The sequence below is a fragment of the Metopolophium dirhodum genome, chromosome 5 (assembly GCF_019925205.1).
Source record: "Metopolophium dirhodum isolate CAU chromosome 5, ASM1992520v1, whole genome shotgun sequence".
Lineage (NCBI taxonomy): Eukaryota > Metazoa > Arthropoda > Insecta > Hemiptera > Aphididae > Metopolophium > Metopolophium dirhodum.
In genome coordinates, this window is record NC_083564.1 from 12,078,532 (window position 1) to 12,103,386 (window position 24,855).

Below are 24,855 nucleotides of genomic sequence, written 5' to 3' on the forward strand. Positions count from 1 at the left end.
CCTATCGAACAGGTGGGTTACCACCTATTATAATAGGTACCCCAGAACACTGCAGCGACTCTTTAAATTTTAATTACAATATGCAAAAATGATAATAATATTATTATTCATCAAACGTTATTTTTATCATAAATGAACAATCGAGATAGGCAGGTACATAAATCATATAATTTTACATATTATTATGACGTCATTATGCGGATAGTTTAGATAATAAATTGACGACGTCAAGATAGAATATTGTCGAAATCTTTATCACGGTTTATATCATGGAATCTCGAATCTTCATCGGTAGGCAGTCCTACTGTTTGAAATTTGGAAAATTTTGCGAACCACTCGAATGATGGAGACGCAATAAATTGTTGTTGCTTGCAATCGCGATAATGCGCATTCCCTGTCCGCAGCGACCGGTTTTAGACTTCTCTTTCGCAAAAAGTTGTTATTAAAATAAAATAAAACAAACAAATATAGTTACAGATGTGATCAAATTATTATCAAGAATATCTTTAAATATCGGATGATGAGTCTGAATATTGGTTCAAATAAATAGTTTTTTTTTTTCGGTGTAGTTTTATCTATAAGAGCCTACGAAAACACTAGGTATAAACATCGGTACCGAAAAGTCTGACAAGGCGTTTTGTTTTTGAAATGTCAACGAGCAAAATTTTTACCGAACTTTAATAAATTTTAATAGCATGACGTCGGAGTGGTCGGACCATAATATCGTCTATTGGCGAGACCATTAAACATTCGGGTTTTATAAAACATTATTACGCTGACGGGTTTCAAAAAAATTATATTTTACGTTAATTTAATATCCAATCTCGTGACATCATTTGATTGCTTATTAACCCAAGTTCTGGATAAAATGTTAAATCTCAAGCCAAAAATAAAATCTACCGCGTTTAAATGACAATCGAATTGAATACAAAAAAATCAGAATTTATTTTCCTCAAATGTGTCGAATAGTGTTCAAGTCGAATATTTGAACGCTATCTAGCGAAATTCACCGAACAAAGTGAGCTGACTACGCCACTGGAGATAGATGGCGCTAAGAAATAGATTTAAAACATTATATTAATTTTTTTCTCTAATATTACTTCTCTTTATTCAACGTGACGTTCAAAATGCTTTGACATTAATTCCGTACTGCAGCCGAGACATAGCAAAATGACGTTATTGAGTATATTATAATGATTTCGCGGGACCCAAAAATATTTTTACTAGGTAAGTAATAAAATTAAGTACTCTTAAAAGAAGTTCCTAATGGAAATACTTACAATTGCTCACGAGTTAAAAAAAAAAATTGTTTCGCAACTATGCGTGTTCAACGTGATTACTGTTAAAATAGGTAATCATAATAATTAACTTTCGTTTTAATTTCAGTGACGTCAACAACTCGGAATGACAAATTTACCGAATGAGTTTATTACAAGCTTTGAATTCTTTTCAATGTTTTACAAGTTTAACACACGAAATCCAGATATCCTAAATTTAAATTTAATATAGTTTGTCTTATTTTCTTTATTAAAACTTGTGAAATTGTCCTTTTATATTATTATAGGAGGCAAAACGATACTTTTGTCCATCCCAACACTAGTAAACCGATCGTGTTGCAAAAGACAAAAGAAAAATGGCTGGTGACTGTATACACTGTATTTGAATGCGATTCGTTTTTCGATGCCAGTTGATGATTTTTGAAAAATTTAATTTCCTCCTCCTTCTTATCTATAGAATATTAGCCAAGTGCCGCCTATGGTAAGGAGGCAAGGAAGAGATCAATAATTAACGCGATAAGACTTGAAAGACATTTAGATACCTACTATAATCAGTTTGTATATTATTTGAGTCAAAAGCAACGAAGGCATACTATAATATATGGTTTAATCTGGACGAGACGAAGGAAAAAGACAAAGGACGAGAAAGGATACAACCATGTGTTTTTTCCATTAAGAATGTGATCTTTTGACTTTTGACTGATTAGTTTTCCAGCGCTTGCGGATAGCTTTGTAAATACTTTGCAGCACATCCTATGTAGTTAGAAGTGTGATCAGTGATTACCTCTGCATGGGGCTGAATGTAATATAAAACTATGTACCTCCTTTAGAATTCGAAATATATTTGACAGGTTCGTTATTATCAGACGATACACGCTAACAAAATGTGGCGTTTTTTTCTCAGGTCCTCGGCACTTATAAATGAAAACAATATTCCAAACGAAACGACCGATTCGTCAAGTATAAAATGTCAGGAAAATATATATCGAAACGAATTAATTACTGTTTTATGGCGATAATATCTCTTTAGTCTTTAAAATAGGTACGAAATCCTCATAATTAAATCAATAATGCTGTTTAATTTTTTAATTTTAGTTTCTGGTCGATAGAAATCCGTCGTACTTGGATACAAAACTGTATATAATGTAAACATTGTAAACAGCCTTGGAATGGATATTGTAATATTTTGTTCTACAATTGTCAAAGTGCCATCACTGGATGATTCTTCCCTACACGTCTATAAGCCACAATATCATGTATTCCCTTACGATTATTGTACCATATTATATTACGCACAGATTATATTATATAATTATCTAAATAAAAAAAATTATGTTCTTCAATTTATTTACAACCATTTGCGTATTGTTGTGCTCCCGTGAGAATACTATAAATCATATTACGAGGTATAATATTCAAAACGCACTTATAACATTATAGACTTACCGGCCGCAAAAGGCTTGCGTACATTCTCTGAGATTTCTGTGAGAGCAATTCCCCTCGGGCTCTTTTCGCCAGGAACAACTTGATTTTTTCCTAAAAGCATGACAATTTATCGCGATTACACAATCATATAATATAATAGCATAATATAATGCGATATTATAATAATAACAATGGGGACGACTGCGTGGAATTTCGTACGGATTTCAAAATATGGATTTTTCGCGTTTCGAGTATACGTATACTTGATACCGAATTCAATAAATTTTAATACAAAATAACATCGCAGTATAACAAACCCGTGCGAGGATCGACTTTTCAATCCCCGAGAGCCACGTCACCGGGTTATTGCGTTATAGCAGGGTTGATGAATTTACGACCAGACTTTATATAAATATTGTTTTTACACATTCGGACGTTTTCTTCCGGGAGAGGGAGTATTACGTATTGTTATTTTATTATTTTTATAATAATATTATTTAGGTAGCTGCTGAAATCGATATTGTTACACTGCACGACTCACGGATTGCAAACAAGTCTCTTCCAACCAATTGCCCATCCGAACGTTAACGCTGTACAGTTGCGCGTTTCGGTGGTCCATGATGATGACGACGATGAAGATGTGGTGCAGGAATAATATTATTGTATTTTATATCGGGTAAAATATTATGAATTACCGCGGTATATAGGTAGCTGATATAAAACGCGGCGTAGTTCTATGTAGATTTTCTCACTCTGTACCTATGACTGCGAACGATCGATGATATAATAATATAATATAATGTCAATATTCAATACGATGACTCTCTGTGGTCGTCACAGCTGCAGACGTTCATATTGAATTATACTGCCGGTGAATACGTCGCGCAGACGACGAACAGTTATAATTTTTGTTTGTACCTACGTGTGGCCGAGTATTTTAATTATGGTCACCACTTCGTTTTAGGTCAAATTTACGCATAATAATATGTGAACAAGTAGAAATTTAAAATCTCGGGTTTTCGACAACCCGTTAAAACTTTTGATTTAGCTCTTTAATAATATTATTTGTTTAATATATATTCTGTAGTAATGCAACAATGATCGTTTACGTACACTTAATAATTGCTTATTATAATATCATTGTGCAATGTATGTTAATATTATTAAAATAATACAATTTATTGAATTATTTAACTGATGTCTACTATAATATTATATCAAATGCTCAATTTGTATTGATATTTGTATTGGTATATTTTATTTATATATTATTTATATATTCAATTGGTACCAAAATACCATAAATTATGGTCACTGGTCAGTAGTATTGCATATACAACTCAAATAAAACATTTGTAAATTTAGAGTAAACTGTAAAGTATTAATTATGGCTTATGCTATTATAGTACTATAGTATATTATAATATTATATTCATTAAGTATTACGATAACAGAAGACACCAGGGACCACGGACCATAATAATTATGATATTGATCAATTTTCATCGTCTTTGAAATGTAATTCTTAATAGCAAAAAGTTTCAGTTGAACATTTTTGAAACTTTTCAGCTTCAAAACACTAAAAGAATAAGTGAATAACAATATAGGTAAAATTGGAAAACCCGTTTTATTTTTATCCGAGTACCTTTATATTTTTTAACTTGTATAAGCTTAAAACGTAATTACCTATTAAAACTCAGAAAAATCTTTTAAAAGCTTACCCGAAACAATTAATCCGTTTTTATTGTTACCTACATTACTGCAGTGCGGTTGTTCTCGCCTCCGATGGAGACAACAATATGTTATCATTTATTAGCATGCATTTTCATATTCTATTCGAAAATACCTGTGCCTTCAGAACAACCTAATTTTGGTAGTATACCGAGTATATCCTGTCTGCGTGCATGATCGGACGTGATAGTTCTTCAGGTCTTCCATGTCTTACCGGACTGTTCCTTGGTCCGCGAAGAATTGCATATTCATCGCAGTTGTACACTTGTACATGATGGATATCGTTCAAGGACCAGGGGACATGTTCGTTGTAAGCTGTGTAGACACACTTGTAGTGGGACAGATACGAGTTTGACAATTAATCCAATAATCCAATAACATAATTTTAGGTTCATTTTAAACTAATAAGGATGTTGTTTAATATAGGTGAGTATTTTAATTTTGTTTCTATAAAAAAGTTTTTTAATTAAACCACATATTTCTTATGTGACTATAAAATGTAATAAACAAAAAAGTTCTCGTAATGGTACCTTACATAGGTATAGAGCTTAAAGATTAAAAAAAATTATACTTACAGTTTTCACTATAAGAAAGATTAAATTTTTTCAGGAAACTTGGAAAAACCAGATTTTAAACAGGAACATAATAATATTATAACCCCCTCTTTAATGCTTAAAGAGAAGTTGCAAACATGTTATTATTATAATACTATTATTATATATATATTGGTAACTGTGTAATTATTATTTTTTTGTTAAATAAATAATATTATATTACAATATATTATATAACAAACTTAAAAATAATTTTTAATACGAATCACTTAGATTTTAAAAACATTAATTTATTATAATGTTTATAACGATAAATTAACAATCGTTAATTATATACTAGTACACCTAAATTGAAATAAAAACAAAATAGTTTTAAACTGATCTTTATTCTTGCGAATAAAACAGAATAAACCAAATACTCCACTAGACAGGATACGTCAGGAATTCTCAAATAACAATTTGATTAATTCAAGTAATGTAAATAATATATTTAATAGTTGGAAAAAAGATATGATAGACTTACAGTACTAATTAAATCATTTTATAAGTAAAAGTTATATACTGGACACCAGTTTATACTGTTTGTAGTGAATAGAATAGCAAATTTATATGGTATCACTGAATTCCACAAGAGCGCACTTATGGTATGTTTTTGACACGTTAAGTGTTCGGTTTGTTCGACTTAACGTAATTTTATCTTAATCATATTATATTTAACTATTTAGCAAAATATAATGTTAGGCTAATACAGTAATACATTATACAAAAGGTTTGAATTATATAAAAATATTTCTTTTTTTTATCAGTCTATATATTAAAAAAAAAAACTTAAATAATATATTCTCTGTGTTGTGTTCGTTAAATTTTGGACATCATGTAATAATAATTATATCTTCAAGTACAAGGGATGTTCCGGGTTTATTGCTGATCAGGCCTATACATGAGTGGATAAGATGCCCATTGTCTTATTCTGGAACCATTAATTATGACTATCTGATGTCTCCTAGTTGAGTTATTTGGATAAGCCGGTTTGACAATATTATTATTGTTTTTTTTTTAATACCCCTCAGATTGATTTTGTCATGTAGGATTTCCAAAGGTTTCACCATGTTTTTATCATTCATTTTCGTGTTTCATTTATTGTGTATTTAATGTTTACAGTTGGAATCTATGATGGTAATCCGCAGTGATCTGGTACTGGCTTTGACTGTGGTCTACGACTAGGGTTATTGTGTCGTATCACATACCTACCCTGACACAGGTTAGTGATATGTCATTAGGTATCATTAATCGATAACCAACGGTATTAATTCATATTCAGATTTTGTGATAATTTTTAGTATATTTAGTACTTACACAATAACGGCTGGTAAGTGTAAAGTGGTAACAAAAAATGGACCTTTTGGTCGATTATATAATACAATATACAACTATCTAATAGGTTTAATATTATTATGTCGTCGCGTTCCACAACGAACAGTTGTTGGTAATCTTAAATATTGAACAATATCCTCTTCTTGTATAATATTAATATATAAACTTGAACAACTCATAAAGAAGAAAATCAACCTGTCAAGTAGCTCGGAATCTAAAAAAAATATTTATTGCAAACATTTTCTTATAACGGTTTAAAACGTACAAACAGGATCAGCCAATAAATAGTATTGTTAAAAACTCTATTGCTAACTTTCTAACTGGAAGTTAGGACTTTCAGGTTACTTAACAATGAAAAATAAACATTTTATAAGTAAAATTAATGGATCATTAACGGTAATTAACTAACAAGTAACAGACAATAAAACAGACGAGCTCACGAAATCAGAATGGGTAAAAGTGAAAATGTAAAAAAGTTCTCTCAAATAATTACCAAAGTGTTGTTTGTGAATTATAAATTCTAATTACCTTATTTACAATAAACAATTTTTTTCCACATAATAATATAACAGTAGTTGTAGGTATAGTAATTCATTTTTTTTTTCAGTATAATATATTACCAGCGTCGTATTCAAAATTGAATTAAATCGTTTCGCGGACGATGTGGGTTTGAAGCTCACTCGTACACGAATTTTCCGTAGGATATTTTCGATTCATCATCGTCTGACGGCTTTTTTTCTTCTCCGTTTTTTTCTCTCTTTCCGCCCCTCGGTGATTACAAGTTTTTAATTAAATTCCCTTCTCGCATTACCAACGTGCCATTTTGGCCGCTTCTCGAATTCGTGCACATTCTTACACATTGAATTTCGGCTACGTTTCTGTGTATATTATATTATCTACTGCACCGCTTTCCGTGTAATTGTTGCGATTCCTGTTTTTCATAGGCACACTTCGCGGTTCGTATAATTTAAAACCGTTTTCGTTTTAAAACATTCCACACCTGAAGGATTTGCACATTTTCAAAGATCGTATCTGCAGCACCGCTCGCGTCATTTGCATTTTTCACTCGATCATCTCGCTGACCGAGAACGGCGAATTCACCAGATTATGTTTTCCTCCATAAAAACGCACATTTACAGAGAAAAACATAGGTTTTCGGCTTTTCGGCGGTGGGGGGGGATATATAACAATATTATGATAACGACGAACGAGCTCAGACGTAGCCGAGAATTTCAAGCACGTATTTTATTGATCACCCGAAAACGCATTCATCGCAGTGTAAAAATACTCAAATACTATTATGCTCACTAAATATTCATATTATAATTTTGAATTTTGTTTCTTTTGTGCTGTTCTGCAGACATATTACATTTTCGATTTTTTTTTAGTTTTAGTTTTAGTTTTAGAACCATTTCTCGTCGTATACCTAATGTATACAATGATTTATCATTGATTTAAAATTCAACATATTATCTTTACAACAATCTACTCAATATTGAGGTGCAACAGACATCGCGTAATCTAGAGCAGAACGGTTATCTTTTGCTTGTCCGTTTTCTTATTTTTTTATTCGCTATTTATATAACCGTGTCGTGGCACTGCCGAAGACAGTCGGAATAGGCTAATAAAATATTATTAAATAACATTTATGTGTCTGTGTGACCGTACGAAAAAAACCGCAAACACTTGTTTTTCGTCTGCCGTGCGCCCGTGCAGGTCGCGAGGACGAACGCGAAAGTGACCGTTACGATATTGTAGGTATAATATTTTAAATTATTATAGTCTGCTATGAAGTTATACGCGTGACGACGTACCTACAGTCGTGCCATTCAATCGGACGTAATGATATTTATTAAAACGATAATATATTATGATAATAATTATTATTATTGTAGTTTTGCAGCGAACAGATATCGATCGCTTAAAACTTTTGGGTCGTCGGCGAAAATAAATTGCTTTGCCACTCGATCAAACCACAGAGCCATTCGCATGACGGGTAATAGAGGGCGAGGGTCAGCTTCCCTGCAGCTGTTTTCTGATTTTCGCAGAGTGAGCTCAATTACATCGCAGTCTTGTGTTTGTGTAATATTTTTGTTTTATACGTTGTATATTATAGTCGGGTGAGAAAAAAAATTAAAACCTTTTGCCATACTTTTCGTGGCTTGCTATCATTTCACCGTCAAACAGAACAAAGTAAAGATGAAAATATTTTGTAGTAACTCGTTACTAAACGTTATGCCAAACGGTAGTTGGAAAAAAGTCACCAGCATAAAAATTAATCGAATTACAATGCTCAGAATGTAGCAGTGTCAGCATAATAACAAACATTTTTTGGATGTTTAAAAAAATTAAAAATTCAATGATATTTTGAAATCTAACTTATTCAAAAATAAAATGAAAAATGTATTTGATCGAAGTATTTAAAATACTTTGTCAAAGTATCTGCATTTAAAATCAAATAGTTTTTTCTTCTTTTTTATATTTAATATTTTAAATTTAATCATTTAAAAAAAATATATTATATATATCAATGGATACGTTCGAGAATACGTTCATAAAAACATAAATCATAAAACTCAATCTAATATCTATTTAAAATAATGCAAATTTGCTAGAAACTTTATTTCCATTTATTCATTATACATACCGATATCGCTATGACACGTTTATTGCAATAAATTATGATTGCGAACAATTGGAACAAAATATTTATTATCTGAAATCGTATACCTAAATTTGGTTACTATAGCTTCGTTCAACTTTTGTAATAACGTGCGCTACGTGATTTTAGTTAAATAAAATAAATATTGACACAAAATTAAAAACGTGTGCTAGGTATAATCAATTTGTTTTACTAAAAAATAATCTTAAATGTCATGAAATGTACACATTTTTATAATATTTGTTATGCCATGTTTTCATACATTCTTACGTAATTATTATAGTGTATCTTATGATTTGTTTAAAACTACAAAAATACCGCTTTATAAAGTGGTTCTACTCTTAACCCTGTCAGTCAAACATTAATTTTTTTTTCAGCCGACCACTATCAAACCTTAGCAAATTATTATCCTCTTCCCCGAAGACTATAACAATAATAATTATAACTGGCGAATAGACTATTAAAAAAAAAATGAACATTTAAGAACTAGGACGCCGCCCCTTGTATGCCGTGTACTTGTACATGTTTTATCGTATAGTCATTAAATTGAGACGCGTTGCGTATAATACACGCGGGTTGCTCGCCTAAACTTTCGTTACGGTTTCAACACTCGTGACGACGATAATATCGCAATAATAATAATATATTAGTTGTCGTACACGGTTTTCTGTTAGCGATTTCACGCAATTCGAACACGCAGGTAACAACACTGAGCTTTTCGTTTCGGTAGTCGGTGGACGGATTCGATAAGCGGTTTTCAGACGATGTCGCAGTTGACGTCGTAGACCCTCAGTATAACTAATAGTTGAGGAGCACGACGGCGCACGAAACCCCGAACACGCTGTTGGTAAGTCCAAATGCGTTCATCATAATGATAAACGGTTTTCGAAATTCGTTCATGATATTATTATTATAATAATGTCACTGTGGACAATACCATTTCGCCGACTTGGGCCCGGCTACACTCATGGACAGAGTCACGGGGCATGCATGCTGCTGCTGCACGGCTTAATATCCAATAAAAGAGCAAAACTTTAAATTAAGGATAATGGGCACAAAGCCCAACTAAATTTTTCTCAAACTGAATATGAGTAAGCTGGTATAAAAATATGATTTTTTTGATTTTTTGCATTTTTATTTTTTAATTAGTTTATAAAAATGTTAAATGCTTGTTATCTCAGCAAACTATTAGATTTCTAAGTGTATAATATTTTACTGTATTATTTTTAAATTTAATACCCATATTATGTTTATACTTTTATATAGTGCATTCATTTCACAGGCCTATAATTATTATGTATTATTATCAGGTAATAGATAAATTATAGATTTTCCTACAAGAAGCTCAAGATGTTTTTTAAATTTGAAGTTTCTGGAGATTATAATAACAGACAATATAACTTAAACCAATAATATATGAAGTTTTATTTTCAGATTCAACATACTCTTATAAGAACACACTAGCGTATACTATGCACACACAACTTCTGACGCCTCCTATGGCTACAACACGACTAAATGAAAAGGAATTCAATACAATAACAATACTACTGTGTGGTGTACCATTTTATAATAGGTGGGCATATGGGGGGGAAGTTCTTTTTTCGTCTCAAACGTATAATATGAATGAAAAAAAAAAAATAAACACCGTTTCCCCGGAAAACAGATGACCGACCCGCGTTCGTCGGATCGAATAAATCGTGTTTGGCGCGTTACGCGATTCTTATCATTTATTAGAGTCATTCCAGTCCTCGTCGTTCGTCACGACCGTCGACCGCCATCACCGCCACCGCCACCTACGCTTACGCCGCAAAAGCTTTTCAATTTCGAAATAGTTTTTGATTTTTTCTGCTCCCTTCTCCTTCCTTCGCGAGTTCTTAATGCTTTTCTTCTGCTTTTCATTCTATATCTCTCTCGCTCTCACGCTCGCGCCCTCTCACTTGCCGCTGTCTGTATGGGCAAAAGGGATGATCGAAAAAACTAAAAAAAAAAATAAAAAAAAAAATACGACAGGCGTTCAACGTACAAACGACACGATTGTGTTGATTTACCACAGTTTTATCACTCCGAGCGGCGCTGTGGTCGTATACACGTCGTCGGATGTCGGCCGCACACATTTTCCAGCGATCACCGAATTTATATATGTGATATAATTTGCTCGTTTATCACATTCTCGGACTGTAAGTGTATTACGCGTCGCGGACCGATAGTAAAATATATATTAAACGTCGTGCTTTGCCCGGTGGTTTGTCGATTTCCGATGGTAATTTATTCTTTGACGCCACCGTCGCGTGTCAATTTTTGTCAATTTTCAACGTAATGAATGGGGGGCCGTCGAAATACAAATCTATTGCGTTTACGACACGTACCTTGTAATATTACAATATTATATTTTATCGAAATCGTATCTTTTGCAAAATGTAGTCTAGAATAATGAAGTTGAAGTTTACAGATAGAATTTCAGACGTATGCCGCATTTTTTAAATCCGTAAATAATCTGAGTATAGGTCTACAGATTCGGATCTCGAAAGTATACGTGGTAGTATCGTATGTGATATTTGCAACGATCCGTCAACTATCGATTAGAAGGCGAACGCTATTTTCGCACGTCGTGTATTATATTATAATATTATAGCAATGTACACATTATTATAATATTATGTCGACGAGTCTCGGAAAAGCACAAAGGTAGGTATATAGAAAACTCGAGATTGGGTTTATGGAATGCTTTCGGTGGCAGTAGAAATAATTGGAGCTAGATTACTATACTATCGCGAAGGTATAACATTAAACATACGCACAATATATTATTATAAATACCTACATAATAATAATTTATAATATAATAATATGTATTATTCGTATTGTAAAGAAACGTCTGGGATGAGGTAATAATTTCCACGTTCACGTCGTGGGTGCATACTATATACACTTTAAAATATTATGTTAAGGGCAATTTGAACTATGAATACAAACGAATGATTTTTGTAGGATATTTTCTATTGAATTTGTTCTTTTCCATCAATATTACTTATAAGTTATAAGTTATAATTATATAGTATTAATGGGAAAAAAAAATGAAAAAAAAAATGAACATAATATTTCTTAGGTAGGTATATTATGAATATTTTTTAGTTTTTGTTTTAACAAGTTCAGTTTTATTCGTGTTTATTTCTGATTATTTATTTTTTAATCCACTGATACATAATGTGCATTTTCATTTTTTATTCAATTACTTTGCCAAGTACTGTTGCTTACTCTCAATCACGTTGCGTGCTAGATTTCAGCCACTGCGTCGTGCCGAGCCACTATGATATATTTGTTGCGTACTTACTTTGAATATATCAGTTCAATAGTGAACTAAGTATAGTTATTATGTAAATGTTTGCGATATTTCAATTCAAAACTGCAATATTTACTTAAATTTAGCTTATTTTTTTAATAAAATAAAAAGCAAGGTAGAATTAAATACAGAACATTAAGTCAACAATGCATACGAAATTTGGTCATTCTATCTCAATTTTTCAATTATTTACAAAAATATAAGAATATCATACATTTTAAAACGTAACCAAAATAATGGTTTTTGTATTTGTTGCATTATTGAAATATGGCGTAGGTACTGGCTTTGTTATTATAACAACGATGACAATTTGTGCAAAGGTGTCGAGTGTTGCTATAGACTCTATATTATAGAGTATAGACTATCCGTACAGACCTGTGACGGTGAAACTCGAGATAAATAATATTGTGGTATTAACGTTTTTAACCATCTTATAATATTATATTACCACGTCTTAATAACATTATAATATATCCGCGAATAACGATTTACCGAGGAACAAAAGATATTATTATTATGGTAATGACTCCGCGGCTTTTCGTTACGTACCTATATTATTAGAAAATGCTTCAAAATTAAACACTTGTTTTCTGGATAACCTAGTACAACTTTAAATTTTTTAAATTTTTTTTTTTTTACATAATTTTAAATCATTATAAAACTAAGTTTAGGTTTTTTAATTTTTTTTTTAATCTAATAAATTTTTTTTTCTATATTTCGAAGCAGCAAAGTATTTTTTTGAGAATTGAAATGTATAAACAATTAGTAGACACAAGTATTTATAGTTTTGATGATTGCAGTGTGGCACAAATATGTTGATACCTTGTACATTTTAAATAGTTGCAACTAATTAACTACCTACTTGTTCTAAATTACATTTTAATGTATTGGCTTGAAATGCAGGGGCATTTTTCTGCTTCAAATTTGAAATTAGGAACAGCAGTTATACAGTCATTCAAAAAGTTAAAAATTGTAAATATATTTTTCTAATTAGGTATCTACTATCTACCTACTTACTCAAAATTAGGAGAAAATATATTACTAAAAATGTCGACGCTTTCTGGAAAGTACGAACGTTAGACCTTACAATAATAACATTGTAATAATTATACATTTATAGTTATTATAACATTAGAATATTACACGTTTCGTCAACGTCTTACTGTCTCAATAAAACCGTTATACCTAGGTTAATTGTTGTTTTGTTTGTTTGAACAAAGTCCAGTCAAAAATATATAATAAGATGCTGGTGATGATGTACAGACTTCTGTGGAAATTGCAGCATGTTCATTTATCTGCCGATTAATGCGAACAATTTTTTTCAGACGATTGAACAGAGAACCAAGTTTCAATAATTCTATTCTTAACTCATGGGACCTGTGAGCAATTTAGGTACATACCTAACATTATGTAGATTTTAGTTTTTTATTTCATACCAGATAAGATAAGATTTATTTCTTATGATAGAGCTCTATGCAATACTAGAAGAACTTTTAAAAAAACAAACAAGCAGGAAAAATAAGTATAGATAAATTTAAAAAAAAATAAATAATTTTAAGACATACCTTTTAATTTTGTTTTATTCTACAGTAAAATATAAATATGGTTTATCACTATATTGAAGCCAATGGGTTATATACTTACTGTTAGTTAAAAATATTAAATTATATAACATTTAAATTATGCATAATAAATAAAAATATCGGTAAAAAATGGAAAAATATTAAATAATAATATATTGTTGGTGTCCGCATTATATTATTATGATGTACCTATTTTTCAAATATTTCAAATACGCATCATTGGTTTATAACATAATATTTTGTGTAAAAAAAGCTGATACCCTGACATTATTTAAGACAAACGACCCTTAAAAAACAAAATGACAAATTAAATGTAGCTAAAAATCAAAAATATAATTTAATTTATTTTGATCTATGTACCTACGTAGTATTTATTGCATCGAATATCGAATTATGGCTCCATGTTGAACCCATAGAAAAGGAACAAATAAATATTTACAAAATCTAAATTCTAGTTATGATCTTTAATAATAATAATAATTATTATTATATAATAAGTACCTAATGATTTATTTTAACTCTGCCATGTGTTACGTTTTGCTCGGTACTTATATATATAAAAAAAACCGCTTAAATCTTCATTATTTATAATGCTTACCTGTGACTATTTTATTTAAATTATACAGACATTCATGTAGTCCGCTGTAAACGTGATATTCAACATAATTGTTTTTATTATTTACCTCGAAGTTTGTAAATTTAAAAGCTCATTATAGTTATCAGCGGAGCGGCGTAGCTATAATTCTCTGGTTTTCACCTACCCGAAAACAATATTGTAGTAACCGGATGAGTGGTTTCAACCAGTACCAGTCGGTAACTGTTATTGTATTCATTACGCCACGCCATAGACGATTCAATGTGAAATTGTAAATAAATAATGTTATACAATATAAAAAAAAATGTCGTTTCATTGTAATGTTCTTTTTTTGTCTATAAATTTCAAATATTTAATTAACATAATTCATAAAGATATTATAATACAAGTTTCGATTGACGAGAAAAAAAATTGTCATTTTACTGTGTTATATATATCTTTTTTTTTCGTTTCGACATTATATTAATTTCGATCGATATATTACAATAATCGATGGATTTACTATAATTTCAACGAATATAATATTATCATTATGATAATTTATCCATAGTAATTCAAATTACTTTGTTCGTAATATGTTACGACAAAGGTCTCAAACACAATAGGTATGGCTAAATACATATATATGGTCATATTGACACAAAGGTAATATTATAATGACTAAAAGGTTAATGTCTGTTAAATGTTTGAAACTTTGTACTCAATACAACGAATGTGGTGAAAACCAAAATTTAACGTTTGGAATTTTGACCTAAAACATTATAACTTATTTACAATAGGTATGATAATATTAAGTTTATATTATACGGTAGGTATAGGTACTGTATAAAATTGTTTCACTTATTTATTATAATATTATGTGAATTTCACCAACGTTCACAAGACAAAATAATTACAGTTTATTTATTTTGTTTATCAAATCAACTCTATTTTTAAAAACAATATTATAGGTATTAAATCAAAAATGTATTTTATACTTAGGTCGTATCGCGTGCATATTTAAATAACATCATACCGTCCAACAGATATTATACGTACACGTGTATTTTTAAAAATCTTAGGCATTATAATATCTCAACGACGAATGCTATCAACCGAAGAATTAATAAATTGCAAATTATTGTATGACTTTATATTGTATTAAAGTATTTTGTATGTATAATCATCAGTTTATTATTTTTGGGGTAAGCTCGTTAGAATGATATTATAACATTTTGTGGTAAAAATTAACTCGTCCAAGTGTAGACAATTATAATATAAGCGTATTTATTCATTGTATAAGTAATATTAAACCATCGTTGGTGAGAACACTCATCGTTTCAAAAAAGTTGATAGTTTTTTCACAACATCTGCAGTGGTTGTTACCACAAGTTAAAAATATTAAAAATTAATTTTTTTTATTGTAATCATTGCTTATAATTTACTTTTTAGAATGACAACATACAATTTTAATCTCTTTGCTACATCCCTCCGAGCATTGAAACTTTAAATCCTTAAAACTCATGATATAATCTTCCTAAATTCATTTTGTATGTATCGAAGTAGGGACTGCGTAAAATATTCTACTTTGAAATATGAGATTAAAAATGTATGTTGTTTTAAAAAAAAAAATAAGCTTAAAAATGGTAGAATATTATGTTAATTAATTTTTTCAAAAATTTGGTTTTTTACGACCTAATATTATGAAATGAAAAATTATTAACAAAAAAAAATTTGAAATAATGAGTGTTCCTCAATAAATGAATCACCCGGTATTATTAGGTATAATATGATATTATAATAATATTGTGCGTATTTGTCGTATCCCGTTAGCAATGGATTGACATTGTTTACATGTATAGTCGTGACGGGTCTGAGACGAGGGGCTCGTCAGACGAAACTGTCAAGACTTTTCAAACAACCCTGCTGAAGTATTATAATAATTATTAATAATATATTGTTCGCGCTCGACTCGATCGCTGTTGTCGTGCACGTCTACGACTCGGGAACGGGATTACGCATGACATTTCCAAGACGACACCTCGGCGATCATCGTTTAGAATTCGTTCTTATTTATAACCACTATAGGTACGTCGGATTTTAGATCAATATCAGCGATTATCGTCGTGATCACATTTCAGCTGTACATTTCTGCACGATAATATTATAATATGGGTGCTCGAGAGCTGAAGCATCCAGCGTTCTGCATATTGCATTTTTTTGTATTATTATAAATTACTTAGATATTATTTATCACGTAGAACTAAACTTTTAACGTATTCATTGAATACTACAGATGTAGACATATACTTAAGCCGAATTCACAGCTACGCCGTGTGTCGTGTCGCTTCAATCAAATAGAATCTACCATACTAAAAATCCTAGATCCGCCACTGCATTTAAATATAAACACTAAAATTCAAAGCCAAATCATAGAATGACTAAAACTTTAAGACTAATACGACGTCGGTAGGTCATAATCATTGATCATCCATACCGCACTACAAAGTAGGGTTGTCCATCTATGTTCAATAATTTCATTCGACATACTAGCTTGGTGATACCCTCTATCTTTTTTACTAATACTTCCGTGGTTTGTATTATTATTTTTGTCTGCTCAATATAAGTTTCGTGTAAGTAGGTAATATTGTAAACTCGTGTACTGAATATGCATATAAATATCAAGGACTGATATTAAAAAAATAAAACGACAAAAAATAAAATAAATGACACTCACTACAATCTTTTCGAATATAAACAGTATTAATTTAATATATTATATTTTCTAAAACACTTCTTATTAGGTAACCTAACCTAACCTAATCCCCCACAAAAAAAATAAATGTAATATCAGATTCTATAAGGTAAGTGATACAAGTGATGCATTAAATATCAAATTAACTTAGTTAACTTTATAACCCTATTTCATAATATCATTTTTATAATCATTTAATATGGTTTTACAATATTATTTTATTATTTATCTTTTATAATTTAATTTGAACCGTTTTCATTTTTAAATATAACCCCAAGAAAGCATGATATCTAATAAAATGTATTAATTATTACAAACATTTAATTTCAGTTACATCCGAAGTAGCACAATTTTACTTACTGTTTAAGTATTTTTTTCCTCCATGGGTTTTTAATCCTTTAAATAACGTGCAAGTGCAGAATAGTTTGTCTGCATTCACACAAATTTGCTGTACAACTTATTACTAACCAGTTCCTAATTGAAAACTTCTAGGCTGAATATTGCTGTTCCTATAATATTGTTATATTGAGTATTCGAGTAAACAAATTCAATTCGTTATTACTTTTACTAACGTGTTTGAAGATAATGATAGTTGGATTTGATGTAGTTATGCCACGTATGACAGTCAGTGAAAAAACATATCATTGGGATCTTTATTAGTATTGACTATGAATGACAGTCCTACGAGTTACTTTAGTCCTGTGGAACATTATGACAATTCAGAGAAACTTTCTGTTCATTTCATTTTCGATATAAGTAGTACAAGTACCTACCTACTATGCTCTATGCATTTTTCCAGGTGTATTTTTTTTGTGAAGCATTATGTATTTATCGCTCGACAAATATCAAGATTCTACATTTTTGACTACACATAACTATTGATACATTTTTGTTTAACAGAAAATAAATATATTTAATATAACTTTTATATGGTATTAGTGATGATATTTCAATGTTTTTAAATATTTATAATTAGGGTTATTTATCACAACTTACAGTTTGTAAATTTTATTGGACTTTTGATACACCACTGTGCACTTATAATAATTTTTACAGAATTTAATTGCCACCGCAACGGAATAATTACGAAAAAAAAAAATGTAATAATTACAATTAAGCAATATATTAGTAGCTGGTCGCACGCACATTATCCATATTTGTATATTGTTTTAGTTTTGTAATTAATTTGTCTCTTTTGTGAGTTATAAATTATAATATAAGTAGGTACTTATAATATAATATATAGATATACCGAATATACATGACGCGTTATCAACCCGTTACGTGATTATAATTATTTAACACGGCCGCAGCCGTCGTGATTTATACAAAGTTATACTCTGTTCAAGTCATGTGGCGTAGTCATTGGTGTAGAGAAGTAGTCTCCCTCAAAAATATAAATTATTATTATTGATGTTATTAGTTATTTTTTTTAAATATTTTGGATGATATTTATGAGATTATTTGTTTTTGATTTATTACATAATTCATATTTTAACGACTAAATTGAAAATGGTCATACATTTTACTAAACATAATATTTTATGATTTTAACTAGCTTTCAACTAGATTAAGAGATTCCGTGTTAGCTGAGCGTGAGTACTGATTTCGAAGACAGAGTCGTTGGAATTATATAAATGGCACATGTATGTCCGAGGTCGGTAAAAACTAAAAAGTTAGAGGAGGAGAATAATATAAGGATTGTAATTTGGTGATAGTTATTTGTGATAAGGCTTGGCGCTTTCATAGATAACCAGATAGGTATTAAAGAATGTATAAGTGTGCTGATCGGAATGGGGAAGAGAGAAAGACTGAATTTTACATTGCCACTCATTCTGGCAGAGATCTTATCATAATAATTATATCAAATAAACCTATTTGTGTTAAGACCACTATAACCTCCAAATATTTTTATGTTAATTCCCGTACAAACACAAATGGCCTATCCATTCTTTAATATCGATGGGCGCTTTGGCGGTCTCGTTTTGAAAGCGAGAATGTTTGAAAGTTAAGTTTGATTGTCTAGAAATCGGTAGTTGAACGGTCTCGATAGTTGATACGTCCGCGGTCTCTAGGCGCATTTTGTATGCTCTTAATAAAACTATTTTTGATATTTGATTTTGTTCTTTAAACAATTAATGCATTTATTATACAAAAAAGTTTAGTTTTTTGATTTTGTGTTTCATTCACTTCAAACGCGTAATCCTTCTGATTTTGTCTTTCATTAAAAACCACTTTTTAGTTCCTAATTCATACTTTTTACTTACATCATTTTAATTTGGATTAGGTCATGGGTACTTTATGGAATATACCTACGCTTCCTCTGATATTCTTTTTTCATTTATTTATTTCCTAAAATAGGTACTCTATAGTGTATGGACCAGGGGTTGACAATTAGTTTTGAAGGCAGTCCGGTTGTTATGAAAAATAATATTCGAGATCCAGTGAAATTCCATTTTTTATTCATCCAGTTATTTTAGGTCTACAAAAAGACAAATAATGAAAAAAAAACCAGTTTTTAAGTAAAATATTTTTATTTCCTCTTCATGGGCTTGTTTTCGGCCCCTGCTATAAACCAATACACATAATTTAGAAAAATGAATATGAAATAATTTATGAACACCTATTATATAGTATAATTTTATTAATACAATATTAATGTACAAAAAATATACAAAAAGTATAATAAAGATTATTAGATGATATATGATATATTATAAAATAATATAAAATTACTAATGAGATATTATGTTAATTAAAAAAATTGAATCGTAAAATTTCCGTTTAGTTAAATCCAATATGGTCCGGAGTCTTCTGATGATTTGTTGGTTCTCGGTCTTTATATGTCATATAAAATTACTGATTTAAGTCGTTGAATAGAGTTTATTGATTATTTATAATAACTAACAATTAAAGACCAAATTGATAACACTTGAAAATATTAACTATTTTTGCTACTTACTCCAACCATAAAAAATATTAGAATGTGCGTATCATTTTTCATAATACAAGAAAGTATGTAAAATATACAAATGTTTAATAATAATCGCCAGTGAAGATTTTTTTAATAGTTTTTTTTTTTTTTGTTAAATAAACTATAATATATTAACTATAATAAATATAGTAACTGTGAGTAGGTACTAAGTTTTTTCCGGATAAGTTCCTACAGTTTTATAATATTATTATGGTTTTTAATAACGAGGCGTTTTAACCAAAATTAATTAACCAACTTTGCATAAGTAATTTTGTTTGTAATAATTTCTGTTAGTATGTACTTGAACTTATTATTTGTATATGAGTTAAACGTTACGAGAAAACACCATAAAATAACAACTGCTTAAAAACATATAATATGATATTATATTAAATTTGTTGTTGTTGATTAATTAATATAAATATTTTAATATATTGACATGCCGTGTAGTTACTAAATTGTTGAACGTATTTATACGAATACCTACCGACTTTCATCGTCAAGATATTATTATTATTTTAATAAAATTATAACATTATGAGATTGTGCATATAGTATCATAGCTAAATATATTTAGCTACACTATTGTTACTGTTTTTGCCGGCGATAGAGTTGTAAAATATTTCAGTGGAATTTCCAACTAAAACAACGCACGAAAATTGGCTCCCCACGGTTCGTATAAAATGTCATCACCCACCGCTCTAATTACCTAACATTCATCTGAGAAGCAGTAACAAAAAATTCAAAAACTATCCATCAAAAACTCGCAATCTAACTTCAACCGTGAATTTTATTTCAATTCAATTTTTTTTTATTTAAATTATTAGGTTGATGCTTTGTTATGTTTCACTCTGCTGTTGGTACAGCTGAATATAAATTATAATATACTTAATAGTTTTCACTATTACTGTTTGTATAATAAATTGTATTTTAATTTATTGAATCGTTATGATAATTATGGTAAAAAATCGACTTTTTTATTCTGGAACACGGCCATCTTAAAAGCGAACGTAATTAATTAATGAACTATACCATTCCTAAATTTCGTGACTTCCACATGGTCATTTATCCTTACACTCCGATTAGTATATACAAAGATGAGGTAGTTCTCCTGGAAAAAATATGGCGCAGATCCGGTTAAGGCGAGTGTACATATCTAAAATCAGTAACTAACTTTTGGATCGGTTCAACTGTTGGAAAATAATAGTTAATGAGTGTCGCATAACTTTCAACGTTTCCCGTTGAATCTGTCCTCTAGTTTCGCTAAAAATGTTAAGTGTTAACGATTCTCTAGATTTAGAACTTAGGTCTGATTTTTGACAAGCCCCTTACCTGATCGGTGTATTTTAGAGGTAAACTGAAAAAAAATCAATACGTGGCTTCACATGCTAAAGCTTTTCCTTCACTCGAACCAGTCATTAAATAGTAAACTTCTCCCCTATACAAAACATTTTATTAAAACCTATTTGAACCATTGGAATCGCCATGTGGGGCCAGCGCAAACACCACTTCTAGCATAAAAAAAAAAACTATACAATCGATCTAACCAATGACCCTGAAAACCATAACAAAGTCTTCATCGGTCACAACATTTTCACTGTATCCTGACCCAAACCAATTGTCGAAACCACGATACTGTTGTACAACATATTTCACAACAAACTCTACTACTACGACAGTCCACTTGTTGTAGAGATCGCCTCGAGAAACCTTACAGAAAACACGGCGAGGATTTGTGGTAATCTCCGATGTGGAATCGGTGGACTTCCTATTCATATATTTCAAAGTCTTGTACATTTCTAATGTATTTAGGAAAACTAAATATTATACATCATTGTATGTACCTACTTAGAGATTTGTAGTATTTCAATGATATTGAAAAAAAAAAATAATATCATATCTTGACTTATTCGTTTAATACAAATTCATTTGTTTGATCAGAGTTGAATTGTATATTTATCTTTCGAGGACTCGTCGTTTATAATTTTCCATAAATTAAAATGTGTCTTGAACAAATTACAAAATATTGTACATATACTTCATAAGCAGCCTATTATGGTGTCTTCAAGAGAGGACAGTTTAATATGTCTGCAGGAATGCACAACAATTATTTATTGAAACGTGACAGCCAAATCTAAAATTTACCAAATCCAGTGTGAATATCGTGACGAACGCTATTATTTTATACAACTCAACAAGCAATGATTAATATGAGTATCAATAGAATTCAACATGAGGTTTATTACGGAAAAACGGATGCCACAAATAATCATGAAATATTAAATATTAGCAGACCGATAGAAATGTCTCGAAAAAAAAAAAAAACTGAAAACAACAATTGGCACGGTCGACCGAGATTCAAATAATGTATTAAAAATTTGAACATAAGGTCCAGCGCCTTATGAAAAAATAATCTCTGCGTCACAAACAATTATCATTATCATTATTTTATGACTCGATGGAAGATGATGCCATTCGGCAAACAGACATCGCGTTCTCTGTAAGATTAAAAATGTTCTCATATGTAGACGAAAATATTATTATATGTTTTCAAGCCACGTTTTTCACAGACTGCAGCGACAAGAACGAGTTGGAAAATAATTCGTGTTTTCCTAACCAACGACAAAGATTTATATAATATTTTTGATGATTATTATTTAATAAGTGTAATATAATCCCTCGACCATTAAATATTATAAACAGTAAATATGTAATAATATACGTGCAATGTTGTATGAAAAGCTTAACTGCAGGTAATGATGTTTATACATAATATCGAATAATATAACATTAACCATCAGTAGTTCAAAGTTAAATAAAAAAAGTAAACATGTCGTTCGGTTATTTTGTTAAATTTTAAACTCGGTAAACAGCGAAATAGTTATTTGAAATAAAAATATTTTGTTTAAAGTATCGACGAACAAATAAGAATTTTCTTCTCGGACTTTATATTATTACTATTATTTTTATTTTTATTATTATTATTATAGTCGATGAAAACAATGCACGCGTTATAAACAAAGCCATACAGTATATCTTAATTTAATTTCCCGAGACCTCAGTGCGCTATCGATCCATTCCGGTACGATAAAATAATGTAGACATTCTCTACTCTGCAGATAATGTTCCCAATACTTTAAGATTCTGAGTAGATAAATGTTTTGGTTTTACAGTGATGTATTTTTTTTCTTGCCCCAAGACACTTTTATAGTAGAAAAAAGGCTTTGATCTTTAGTTTAGAGAAAATTATAATTGTGTGGTCAAAAAGTAAACAATTTACCGAGAATAATAATAGCAAAAAACTAAAAAAAAACAACAATTTTTCGAAAACATCTATTGTGTTGTTTGTTTTACATATTTTTAAAACAAATAGTTATAGATACTTGAAATTTCTATCAAATATTTATATTAGAATTGAACTTGCATGCGTTAAATTTTAAAAATATTTAGGCGCTCTTTTTGACCTTTTAAATTTTATATTGAATACATTTGTAATTTTTAACGTTTTTTTTTTAGTTTTTTTGATAAAATGTTATATATTAGGTCAAAAAGTTTGGAAATATAATACAAACCGCAAGGATTTACGTTAGTTGTATTTACACTTTACAGAGATTTAAAATATAAAAAATACATAAACACAACATTCTTTTTTTACGTGTTTGATGTTCAAATTTAACAAACACTTAAAAATTCATAACATTTTAAATTTTTATAGTTTAAGCTGGAAAATGTAATACAACGTCCCTTAGAAACATTATCATAATATACAGGGCGATTCACCAAGTATGCCAACCCCATTTTTGTTCTCCAATCGTGAAGTAATTTAAGTTATGATTTTTGGAAATTTAAATATTATTAAATACCATTAGATACTTTAAAATTATAAAATTTGTTATGTACCTGCACTAAACTTAAGAGTAAGAAAATATTTCCTAAGGGTTCTATTAGGACTATGTTGAGTGTCCTGTGGTGATAAAAACTTCAGTTTTTCAAATAAAAACCCTCCTTTTTTACTTTAAATTATTTAACATTTAACATTTTAACGTATCAGAATCAAAATTTTAATCAGAGGTTTTTGAGTTATTTAACCTTGTGTACGAAGGAAATAGCTCCATTATTAATGGGTACATAAAATATGTGAGCTATGATGATTTGAATATTTTAGTCATTAATATATTAATAAATATATATATTAATATATATATATACCATCAAGATTAATTATTAGTAAATATATGGAACAAGTATAATAAATACTAGATCCAATATTAAATCTACTCTATATTTTTGTAAAACCGTTTTTAAGGACTATTATCCTTAGTATAAATATTTTAACAACAGAGAAGCTATACATTTGAATTTCAAATTAGGTACACCAACAGTTTTGATAAAATATGCCGCAAAATAATTCACAGTAAAAAAGAGTAGTTATCATCTGAAAAACAGAAGTGTCACCACATGACACACCTTAAGTAAAACAAAGACATTTGAAGAGTTTGAAAATATTGTCCTTAAATATATTTAAAAATTCCAAAAATAAGAATATGAATAATCTATTATTATAAAAGAAAACAATTGAGAGCGGCGGGTGAGCTTGCTTGTT